The sequence below is a fragment of the Ceratotherium simum genome, unplaced genomic scaffold, assembly GCF_057802395.1.
Source record: "Ceratotherium simum simum isolate JZ-2026a unplaced genomic scaffold, ASM5780239v1 HiC_scaffold_43, whole genome shotgun sequence".
In the NCBI taxonomy this organism is placed as follows: domain Eukaryota; kingdom Metazoa; phylum Chordata; class Mammalia; order Perissodactyla; family Rhinocerotidae; genus Ceratotherium; species Ceratotherium simum.
This window is the reverse complement of record NW_028261259.1, coordinates 3,410,759-3,422,920: the sequence shown is the minus strand read 5'-3', so window position 1 is coordinate 3,422,920 and position 12,162 is coordinate 3,410,759. Positions and strand designations below refer to the sequence as shown.

The window sequence follows — 12,162 nt, the reverse complement described above, 5'->3', positions numbered from 1 at the left end:
AGAGATACAAATAACTAAAGACCTGGGGTAACTAAGCTACTATTCTAAGAGAACAGAGTCAAAAAGCAGTTAAAAAAAAAAAAAACTCAAAAACCGAACACACACACAGTACAGAGAACAGATTGGTGGTTACCAGAGTGGAAGAGGAGTGTGGGGAGGGTGAAAGGGGTAAAGCAGGACATGTGTACAGTGACGGATGGAAACTAGACTTTGGGTGGTGAACACGATGGACTCTATACAGAAGTCGAAATATAATGATGTACACCTGAAATTTATATAATGTTACAAACCAACGTGACCTCAATAAAAATAAATTAGTAAAATGTAAAGAAAAAAATTACACCCACACCCAGAGGTGAATTTATTATTTGTTTGTTTGCTTTTTAACTTGGAGCGGGACTTCAGTATAAGATTTCACTTTGGGGCTGGGACAATAGCTTAAATTGGTTTGAATCTATAAACCAAACTTTAGTTTTTCAAAATGGTTAAGGAACCTTGGGGCAGAATTGAAATTTTAAAATTTATTTTAGGGGCCGGCCTGGTGGCGCAAGCGGTTAAATGCGCACGCTCCGCTGCGCCGGCCCGGGGTTCGTGGGCTCGGATCCCGGACGTGCACTGACGCACTGCTTGTCAAGCCATGCTGTGGCGGCGTCCCATATAAAGTGGAGGAAGATGGGCACGGATGTTAGCCCAGGGCCAGTCTTCCTCAGCAAAAAGAGGAGGATTGGCAGATGTTAGCTCAGGGCTGATCTTCACACACACACAAAAAAAATTATTTTATTATTCTTATTGTTCTTCCCCCTGGTGATTTCTTTTAATGTATTTAATCTTATATAATGGGTTTGTGTGTGTGTGTGTGTGTGTGTGTGAGGAAGATCAGCCCTGAGCTAACATCCATGCTAATACTCTTCTTTTTGCTGAGGAAGACTGGCTCTGAGCTAACATCTATTGCCAATCCTCCTCCTTTTTTTTTTCTCCCCAAAGCCCCAGTAGATAGTTGTATGTCATAGCTGCACATCCTTCTAGTTGCTGTATGTGGGACGTGGCCTCAGCATGGCCGGAGAAGTGGTGTGTCAGTGCACGCCCGGAATCCAAACCTCGGCCGCCAGTAGCGGAGGGCACGCACTTAACCGCTAAGCCATGGGGCTGGCCCCAATGGTTTCATTTTAAACACAACCTAACAAACAACATTAAAGAAACTGGGTTTTTTTTTCTTTAAAAAAAAGCACTTTAAGTGTACTGATGCACAGAGCAATGTCTTGTCTTTTAATTATCAAGTATATGCAGACACAATATCATCTTTGAAATATCACACTGTCCACTCTTCCTGGTTGACTGGAACATGGTAATTATTTAGTGGCAATGTGTGGCTAGTGTTCTATACAAGACATTTATACCTCCTGGACATTAGCTGGTTGACTTGGGATTTCTTCCATTCCTTGAACAAACATATATCAAGCCCCTCCTCCACCTAAGGTACTCTATTATCAGCTAAAGCTTCAGCTAGATATGGTTTCTGAGCTCCTGGAATTCTCCATCTAGGCAGGGAGCAAGTCACTCAAGCCACTATCTAGAGTCCTTCAAGAATGCCGAGGTTGCATGAGTTAGGGAACAGGCTGATCAATACTTAGTGCAGGGAAGCCACTGAAGGAAGTGATTTTTCAAAAGCTGGAGTTGAGGAGGTTCCTGGGGTGGGTGAGTGACGGTATGTCAGAAAGAAAATAGGATGTAGAAAAAGATTAAAGAGTAAAATATGGTGAGGACAATTAAGGAGGCCTGTTGTAGATGCTCTATAAATATTTGACAAAAATTAAATCTAGCATAAAACCAATATAATTCCTTCCTTTTCAAAACCACTTACTTCTGCCTTTACCTTACACGTAACTATTGTTGTCATTTTAGCATTGTTACACACACACAGCTCTCTTCACTAAAATGATTTTGTAACTTTAACACTCATTAAACCTTTTGTTTATCAAGAGATCCAAACATCTATTTCCTTTCTTGTCAACTAATGAGATTTCCAACACCAATTAATTTAGCAGCTAAATAATAGTTCCAACAACTTATCTTTTATGTGGTTATTTACAGCAAAGTGCTTTTTAATTTTCTTTCTTTATGTGCTCTTAGATCTAGCTGTCTTCAGCGGTTCTCATCTTTCATGTCTTAATCAAGGTATCATGCATACTCCAGAAGCTGGACTTCTCTGTCTGGAAATTTCATCCCTTCGCTGGAACTATGGCCCTCAAAGTCTCCCGCATTTAAATAGGGCATATGTTTGACAAACACACACACACTCACCTGCCTGCGTTCCTGGATCTGTCACCACTGCTGCAGTGCAGCTGTCAGGGTGGGATGACAATTTGAAGAGACTGCGGAGGGGGCGTGTAGAAGGGAACGAGAGAAATTCACGAGGCTTGACTGAGAGTGACAGGCAGGAGAACTCCTACTCCCACTTCCGGGCAAATTCAGTGACGCGGCCTCGTCCTCCAGCGGGAGATCTCCAACAAGGGGGTCTGTCTGGTAAACTCTGTCCTCCAGGCCCCAGTGGGAGCTTGGGGGCCGTCGCGGGCGGACCCAGGCCCAGGGGAACCACGGGCGGGGCGAGTGGGAAGGACAGAGGGCAGGGCACCAGCCGACCCTCGGCGCCGGCAGATGCCCGCCCCCGCCTCGGGTAGGCCGCACCTGTCCCGCAGCCCGCGCTGGAGGCGGCCCAGCCTCTCCTAGTAGTCGGGGCTCGCCAGGGGCGCGGACCGAGCGGAGGCCTGGCGCATGCCACCGCCGCCACGCTCGCCCCGCGCCGCCTCGGGCCAGCGCGCGGAGGGGAGGGGCGGGTTGTCGGGGGCGACGGCCCCACCACGCACCGCGGGTGAACACGGCGCCCCGACGCTGTGCAGGGGGCGGGGCGGGGCGCCGTGAATGGGCGGGGCAGACGGCCGTGGCGGGGCGGGCCCCGTGGAGGGGCGGGGCGGAGGCGGGGTGTCGTGGGAGAGGTTGACAGCCGCCTTGGGGGGAGCCGGCCCAGGCTGCACGCTGCGGGATGGGCAGGGGTCCTTGGGGGTTGGGTGCCCAGGCCTCTCTGCCCGAGACTGGCGTCTTCCTTCTCCCTAACCGTTCAGAACTCTCACGGGACAGACCCTGGCCTTCCTCCAGGCGGAGCCGTTCTCTGAGGGTCAGTCAGAAGCCCACTCCTGATCCCCACCGTGGGTAAAGGATGGAGGGTTGCTGGGAGCAAGTCACGTGATCATTTTTTGTCCTGGCATGAAACTACATTAATTTTGTAAGATGCATTCTCTTTCCCTCCCGCCACCTCTCCCTCTCTTCTCCCCAGGATATGCTGAGTGCCAAGCACTGTGCTAAGCTTGGTTTCCTACCAGCACTTAAAAGCAAAAGAAAACACCACAAAAAAGACAAAATTCTAAGCAACTGTGTTCAGCCCTGACAGCAGAACAATCCCTTACCTGTAAATCCGTGCTGACCATAAGGATGTGGTTAATGCTGTAGGTCACATTACTAATTGGTGAGGAGAGGAAAGTTGCTAACAAGTTGCTTGCGGAGCAGACATTTGTTTGTGCAGATATAGAATCCTGCAGCAGGGACTTGAGCCAGGCTGCCTAGACTCAAATCCCCTCTTCCACTGCCCAACTGTGTGACCAAGTGCAGGTCACCTTCCTGAAGCCCAGGGTTCCTTATTTGTAAAACCGGGAAGATTGTTACTGCAGGGCCTAGCTATGCCATTGCTATAAAGATTAGATCTGTTAACGTGTGTAAGTGTTTAGAAGAGGGCCCAGCACATAGGAAGCATCAGTTTTTATCAACATCATCACCAACTTGGGGAAAAGCTTCCTGAAGAAAGACAACCATACTCCAAAACCTGCAGGGCAGAAAAAAAGAAATTATAGTTTCTTTAGTCTCTTATTCTTCATTTCTTTTGGTTTCTTTTCTCAGTCATTAATTTCACTTACTTGCAAGATGTGACTTAAAGTAGTAAATCAATCATTAGCAAGAGAGATGGACTACTCAAAGGTCGATAATATAAAATTATAATGTTACTTAGCCTTCCCTTCACATTTGCCAGGGCCAGGGCAAGAGTGTGAATGGACGCCCTCATACCATCTGTCAAAATATTAAACAATTATAAATCAAGATGACAAATTGTAGATAAAATATGTTTTCTCCTCCTACCTTGGCCAATGTGCCTTCATAAGAACCTGGAAAGCCAGAGGGAAATTTAGTTCTCTGACTCCTTCCCCAGCCCACTTTATTTCCCACCCCGGGCCCAGTCTTGCACTGTGAGGGGCCTCACACACTGGCAGGGATGTGTGTGTCGCCCCAACGCTACCACCCCAGTCTACAAGTCCTAGCTCTGTCCTCATCCCCACCTCAGCCTCCTCTTGGCCGCTCCTCAGGCCTAAGGGCGAGCACCTTGCAGGAAGTGATAGTCACCCTTGCAGGAAGGGTCCAGGAAAGAGGTCTTTAAGGGCCTCAGAAAGGAGGTTAGGGCCCTTTGAGCAGGGATTGTCAGGGTGATGGGTACCTGGAATGTGTTGCAGAATGGTGTGTGTGTGTGTGTGTGTGTGTGTGTGTGTGTGTGTGAAAGAGAGAGAGAGAGAGTGCGCTCTAGGCAGGCATGTCCCCTGGCCCTGGGCCTCCTTGCCTTGCATAGAATGGCATGGCCAGAAAAGGGCCAGAACAGGCTTTGTAATATATAGAAGCCAGGGTAGGGGCCCTCTTGCCTAGGTCTAAGGGTAATCCTGATGTTACTTTTATTTAGTTGTTATATCAAATCATTATACCAAATTGATTCCATGGTAGTTGTGGACCTTAAACAGCCAGTTATTTCTCCAGCACAAACAGGTTTATTTGGGATCAGCAAAGAATTGCAATCTAAGGTCTACAACCATGTCAAGCCACCTGCAAGTCCTCCTGCAGAAAAGGGAGGAGAAACTCTTATAGAGGGGAAGAGGAAGTTGGGAGGGCTAATGTAAACAAAGAGTCCTCCAAAGAGGAGGAGACTGGGAGTTTAAAGTGTAGTGGCTTTTCATTGGCTGAGTTGTGGTAGTCTATCATTGGCTGAGCTGTTGCTGGCAAGAAGAGGAAGTCTTTCTTCTTCCTATTCGGCTCTGCTGTCTTCATAGGGTGTCAGAGCTCCCCTTTTTGGCCTCCTGACTCCATTTTAGTCAGGTTTATGTTTATTAATTTCCACATAGTGTACAAAGGTTTACTTTACTGATTTTAGTGCAAACAACATTGTACTACAACCCTGGCAAAAAAAAAAATGCATCTTTTTAGCATATTTTATTTAGGTCTCCCCTCACCCAGATTAGTTTTCTAAGGGAAAAAAATCCCCCAAACAATTAATGTAACTAATTATTTTCAGTAAATACATAGAGTAACCAGGTGAGGCATCGTTTAGCATCCCAAATTTTTATTAGGCCATTTTAGGAGAGTCTAAAATTAAATATAATTAAACAGTAAATAGATAATTCAAAATAATTAAAATTTGCATTCTGTGGTTGATTCATTAATGACATATGACAAATCTAAATGCAGGACCCTCTTTATTAACAATAACACATAGCAAACTAAATGAATATTTCTAGAGTATTTATGCTAAAATTATGCATTCTAAATGGTGACAGACTTTTATTAAATGCAGAGTTTTTCACTTTGAATATTTAATTTGCTGGAGCACTCCCTTTTAATATTGTTCTTAAATCCGTTTATATTAGCAGAGCTGATTTCTGAAACAGCTCTGATTGTACTTCCTGGACCACAGGCCATGAAGTCTGCCTGGATGGACAAGTCTTCCTATAAGCTACAGAATGTCTTAGCTGCGAGTTAGAGGGAATCTAGCTTCACCCCCTTGATTTTTTAGAGGAGAAAAAGGTTCAGGGCAGGTAAGGGACTTGGCCCGGGTCACAGCTGATAATCTGTGTAATGTTAATGAGTCTAGTTCCAAAGATGGGTCCCGAATGGCCCCATTAGGCAAAGAGTAAAGAAAGCCAGTGTTTCATCTCACAGTAGACATATGGCTCTTTGGGTGAACCATATGAAATTGCCGTTTTTGTAGCTCAGAAACAGTTGGATCAATGAATGGAAGATTGGTTTTGGAAATATGTTGAAATTAGAATTTTACATTTTAAAATGTAAACACCACACAATTTTAAAATTAAATCCTGTATATTTGAGTCAATAACTGCTTGGATATTATATTATGTAGTTTGCTAGGGCTGCCATAACAAAGTACCACGAACTGGGTGGCTTAAACAACAAAAATTTATTGTGTCACAGTTCTGGAGGCCAGAAGTCTGAGATCAAGGTGTGGGCAGGGTTGGTTCCTTCTGAGGAAGACTCTGCTCCGTGCCTCTCGCCTAGCTTCTGGTACTTTGCCAGCAATCTTTGGCATTCCTTGGCTTGAGGTGCATCACCCCGATCTCCGATGTCATTTTCACATGGCATTCCCCCTCTGTGCATGTGTGTCTCCAAATTTCCCCTTTTATAAGGAAACCAGTTATATTGGATTAGGGACCCACCTTCCTCCAGTATGACCTTATCTTAATTAATTATATCACAATGACCCTATTTCCAAATAAGGTCACATTCTGGAGTGCTGGGAATTAGGACTTCAACATACGAATTTAGGGGGTACACAATTCAACCTGTAACAGACATGAACATGGAAAGTATTTCATTTTGCAATCACTATTCAGAAATATTTGACATTGCATCCTATGCTATTAGAAAATTCACTTTTAAGTAGAGATGACTCAAAAGTAGAAAGTAGGGAGAAAGGCTGTGATGCCACATGAATATGTATATGGAACCCCTCCACCCATTGAGCATTTACACCAGTATAAGCATTTATTGCCTTATTTAAACCCAATAACAGTCCTTTGAGGGCACCTGGCCTAAGATCATGCTGCCAGTATGTTCTTGACCAGCTAGTGGTAGAGCTAGAATTCAAACAGATCTTTTCCAAATCCAAAGTCTATCCTTTCTTATCCTCCATTCTATATGGCCTTGAAACTCATCATTTGACAGCTACTCATATATTTTATTTTCCTTGTATGAGATGTGTAAAATATATATTTTGTGACCCAGAAGGGTTTACACATATACATGGTTCATTATTTGAGGAATAGTATTCATTGACATAGAATGCATTTTTACATGCCGTGATATAACACTATGTGTTCACCATTCTGTTAATTTTCCTCCTTAGCACTCAGTAAGACTACGTTTCTCATCCTTTCTAGTGGTTAGATGGGTCTATATGACCCAGTCTGGCAATGAAGTATGAGCAGAAGTGATATAGCCACTTCCAGGCCTGGCCTCCAAACATCCTGCACTCTCTTCCTTATTTTTCCTTAGTTGGCCAGCTAGATGCAGAGGATCCAATGGAGAACTCTGAGGCCCTGGAAGAAGAGTGGATGATTGCAAAGCATAGAGCACAGAACTGTGTCTTGGGCCAGAACTAAACCTTCACTATATTGAGCCACTGATATTTTGAGGTTGTTTGTTTCAGCAGCTGGCACACTTATCCTGACTAATACACAAACATTCCATGCAACAATTACACAAATGCACCAAAACAACTTTCTACAATGTTCTCAATGGATTTATGTGGCTATCCAGATGGCGAAGGAGACTGAAAACCTGGAACTCTGAGATTAAGAGTTGATGTCTGACAATGGAATACTACTCAGTCAAAAAAAGATGAAATCTTGCCATTTGCAACATGGATGGACCTTGAGGATATTATGCTAAATGAAATAAGTCAGATGGAGAAAGACAAATACCATATGATTTCACTCACATGTGGAAGATTAAAAAAAACAACAAAAACAAACAAACACATAGACACAGAGAATAGATTGGTAGTTACCAGATGGGAAGGGTGGTGGGGGGAGAGTGAAAGGAGTAAAAGGGCACAGTTGTAGGTGATGAATGGAAACTAGACTTTTGGTGGTGAACACAATGTAGTCTATAAAGAAGTCGAAATAGAATGATCTACACCTGAAATTTAAGATTTTATTTTATTATTATTATTTTTTTTATTTATTTTTCCCCCCAAAGCCCCAGTAGATAGTTGTATGTCATAGCTGCACATCCTTCTAGTTGCTGTATGTGGGACGCGGCCTCAGCATGGCCGGAGAAGCAGCACGTCAGTGCGCGCCCGGGATCCGAACCCGGGCCGCCAGCAGCGGAGCGCGCTCACTTAACCACTAAGCCACGGGGCCGGCCCTACACCTGAAATTTATATAATGTTATAAACCATTGTTACCTCAATAAAAAAATAAATTTTTAAAAAAGGAGTCAATGTCTGAGAAGAGAAGCCTAGATAGTGAAGGCAAAGTTACAATGAAGAACCATCTAGAGCAGCTCTGGCCAGTAGACTTTCAGCAATGATGGAAATGTTCTATTCTGCGCTGTCCAATACGCTAGCTGCAAGCCACATGTGGCTATTGAGCAATTGAATGTGGCTAGTGCTACTGAGGAATTGAATTTTTTATTTCATTTAATTTTAATTAAAATTTAAATTTTAGAGGACATGTGTATCTAGTGGCTATGTATGGGACAGTGCAGATATAGAGATAAAGTGGAAAGATGGATTAGCATGGTGGGGGAAGAGGGGAGATCATAAATTACTTGGAAGTGGAAAGGCAGGAACTGGAAGGTAAGATGTCATCCTTGGTGGGAGGTGATGATGGTCAAGAGGAGAGGTATGATGGTTAATTTTATGTGTCAACTTGGCTAGGCCATGGTGCCCAATTGTTTGGTCAAACACCAGTTTAGATGTTGCTGTGAAGGTATTTTTAAAATGTGATTAACATTTAAATCAGTGGACTTTGAGTAAAGCAGAGTTCCCTCCATAATGTGGGTGGGCCTCATCCAATCAGTTGAAGGCCTTAAGAGAAAAGACTGAGGTTCCCAAAAGAGGAAGGAATTCTGCCTCCAGACCGCTTTCAGACTCAAGACTGTAAAATCAACTCCTGCTGAAATGTCCAGCCTGCAGGACTGCCCTATGGACTTTGGACTTCCAAACCCCCACAATTGCATAAGCCAATTCCTTAAAATTAATCAATCTCTCTCTTTCTCTCTCCAGGTATAGATATAGATATAGATATAGATGTAGATGTAGATGTAGATATAGATATAGATATAGATGTAGATGTAGATGTAGATATAGTTATCTATCTATCTTAACTGGTTCTGTTTCTCTTGAGAACCCTGACTAATACAGGAGGGCATGAGGTTACTAAGAACATTTTCCTCAAATGTATTTGTAATAGCTAATTTAAAACAATAAGAATCAGGTGCAAATTCCAATAAATAAAATGAAATCATAGATTCCCTCATTTTATTTCATCTCGTGTAAACCAACAACTAATGTGTGGGTCTCTAAAATACACCAGTTCTATGAAAGCTAAATAACAGCCAAACGATAGAACAATAGAGTAGTTGAATGGCTCCAGCTAGAGCCTCACTAATTCAGTGAGATGGGCTCCCTCTGTCTCACAGCTCTTGCATGCCTATTTCCACTGAAGTCCTTGAATTTGTGCTTCCACGAGGTCTCCAGGATTATTCATTTGTTGACAAAGCGGAATCCTCAGAAGTGATAAATTCCACACACTCAAGTCCTTGTACTCTTTTCTCCGTGCGTGGTGTCTCCCTGGATGGTGTCTTGGTTCTGCCTGGGAGGGACTACTCCACAGCCTTGGACTCCTGGTGCGTGGGCAGCATCCTTGCATCCCTGTAGGTGCTGATGTCATGCATGAGCAATCTTTGAATGCTGAGATTCTCCTCAAAAATCATTTGGTGGATTTCATAATTGTTTGCCACTTAGATGCACTTCTCATCAGGGTTCAACAAGTACTCCTAACTACAAGGATTGGAAACAAAGGGATGCTCTAGGCATGCTCTTACAACTCACAAGCAGACTGAAACCAAAGGGTCTTGCATAATAAATACCATTTAATTTGATGGCTATGTGTTTATGCTTACAAGGTGACAGGGCACCAGGTGTAGAACATTCCACTTCTTATTGTCTGCAATTATCCATGGCCTGTGTCTGTGTAGAAATGTTGGCTTCATTCATTCCTGGGGCACCTGGGTGGTGTCCACCACAGAGAACACCCTCCCTGCTCCAACAAACATTTGCCATTGTGTCCTAGAGAAGTGTAGAACACAGAGGTTGAGAATTTTGGCTCAAGTGCCCCTCTGCGTGGTATACTACTACTTCCTCTTAGAAGCTGTATGACCTTGGGCAGATTACTTAACCTTGCTGTGTCTCAAATTCCTCACCTGTAAAATGGTGATAGTAATAGTGCCTTCCTTTCAGGCTTGTTGAGAAGATTAAATGTGGTCATCTGTGTGACGCACTTAGAATCATGCCTGGTAGAGTTAGCCCTCGGTAAACACAAGCTGGCATCACTTCTTCAGAGAGCAAGAAGAATATCCCTTTGGGAGACGAAGAGAGTCATCAGAGGTAAGGGCCCCTGTTCTGCTTCTTACTATTTGTCTGTCTCTCAGAGTCATTTCCTAAGTGTCCTCTCTGTCCTTCTTTATCAACGCTGCTGGCCCTGCACTCACATGCCCACTCAGAGGGGTCAGGTCACCTGAACTCATTGCTGCTGACTCAGTAGCTGACATCAGTTGGGAACCTCAATCCCAGACTCAGTTTCAGTCCTTTTGTGTCAACCCTGGCAGTTGTATGGATCCCAGCTCACCACCCCTCAGGAACAGAAAACCAGGACATGGAAGGGAGCACACAGCACCATGTTGTCAAAAGATCACATGCTTTGGAATCAGAAGACCCGAGTTCAAATCCTGACTCTGCCTCATATCAGGTGTGTGGCTCTGAGCACATTTCTTAACATCTTGAATGCTTCATTTTGCTCATTTCTAAATGAGGGTAATGATATTTTTATTTATGAAATTATTGTGAGTTGTGAATGAGGTAACATTTGAGAAGCTCTTAGCACAGGCCTGGCCCATAGAAAACATTCAATAAACAAATGGTTCCAACTTCTCCCTGAGAATTAGGAGCATTCCTAATTTCCTAGGACTTTTACGTGTAACCGAAGAGGAATGGCAACTGATTCATTGTGTTAATGGTTGTTATGTGTGTGCACGCTCACGTGCACCAATAAATAGCTAATATTAGCAGAGCCTTACTTTCTTCCTAGCTCTTTACATATATTATCCCCATTTTTTAGAAGAGGAATTTGAGGGCACATCAAGGTTAAGCCATCAAACCAAGGCGGCACGTCTCATAAGAGGAGGAGTGGTATTATAACCCGCATGATGTAGCGCAGAGCCCGAGCTCTCAACTACTGTCTTCTCCTGCTTCTCACAATGGCAGGTGTTTGTTACAGCGGGAAGCTGAGGCATGAGAGGCTGTGTCCTGTGCAGGGCAGGCCACTGCAGTTGGAGCAGACACTGGGGTGTGGCCTGTGAAGGTGAGGCAGAGGCAGTGCTTCTTCGCAATGGTAGACCTTTTCTGGGTTGGACTCGAGCTGGAATCTTTTCAGCGACTTAAATAATGCACTGAGAGTATTTTGAAGCCATGTTTCGTTACCATAACTCAATCATAAGTCTTCTGCAGGGAGGAAGACTGGCATATGTTTCTTTGGTGTTCTTCAGCCCAGCTCTAGGAACAGAACCCAGCCCAGAAGACCACCCAAAAATACTAGCTGACGGGCAGATGTAGCAATAAGAAGCCATTTTAAAAAATTGAGGTATAGCTGACATATCATAAAATGCACTCTCTTAAAGTGTACAATTCAGTTGTTTTAGTATATTCACAAAGTTGTGTAACTATCACCAGTACCTAATTCCAGAACATTTTTATCACCCTGAAAAGAAACCCTATACTCATTAGCAGTCACTCTCCATTCTCCTGGGCCCCCAGTCCCTGGATACCACTAATCTACCTTCTGTCTCTATGGATTTGCCTATCCTGGAAATTTCATATAAATATAGTTATACAATAGGTAGCCTTGTGTCTGAGGAAGCCATTATTTTTTAAATGCAATAGGATAGTCACTGTGGAAGCTAGCTTCCACAATGGCCTCTGCATTAGTTTGCTAGGGCTACCATAACAAAGAACCACAGACTGGACGGCTTAAACAATAGAAATTTATTTTCTCACAGTTC

At 43.8% G+C, this 12,162-nt stretch overlaps 1 protein-coding gene and 1 long non-coding RNA gene across 20 annotated transcripts in view; one reads left to right on the top strand and one right to left on the bottom strand.

The window, feature by feature from the left end:
• The window catches only part of LOC147911413 (uncharacterized), a 30,433-nt gene extending 24,432 nt beyond the window's left edge, over positions 1–6,001 (bottom strand). For 8 of the 19 annotated variants that reach the window (XM_087428129.1, XM_087428127.1, XM_087428128.1 and 5 more), the window contains exon 1: positions 2,302–4,561. The gene's annotated coding sequence lies outside the window, so the exon portion shown is untranslated. Of the gene's footprint in view, positions 1–2,301 lie in introns of all 19 variants that reach the window. The other 11 variants (XR_015551097.1, XR_015551099.1, XR_015551101.1 and 8 more) reach the window with 8 other exon arrangements.
• A 4,351-nt stretch (positions 6,002–10,352) lies between these two features.
• LOC147911407 (uncharacterized) overlaps positions 10,353–12,162 on the top strand; it is a 219,398-nt gene continuing 217,588 nt past the window's right edge. The window contains exons 1-2 of the long non-coding RNA XR_015551116.1: positions 10,353–10,492; positions 10,714–10,853. This is a non-coding gene — a long non-coding RNA (uncharacterized LOC147911407). The remainder of the gene's footprint in view (positions 10,493–10,713; positions 10,854–12,162) is intronic.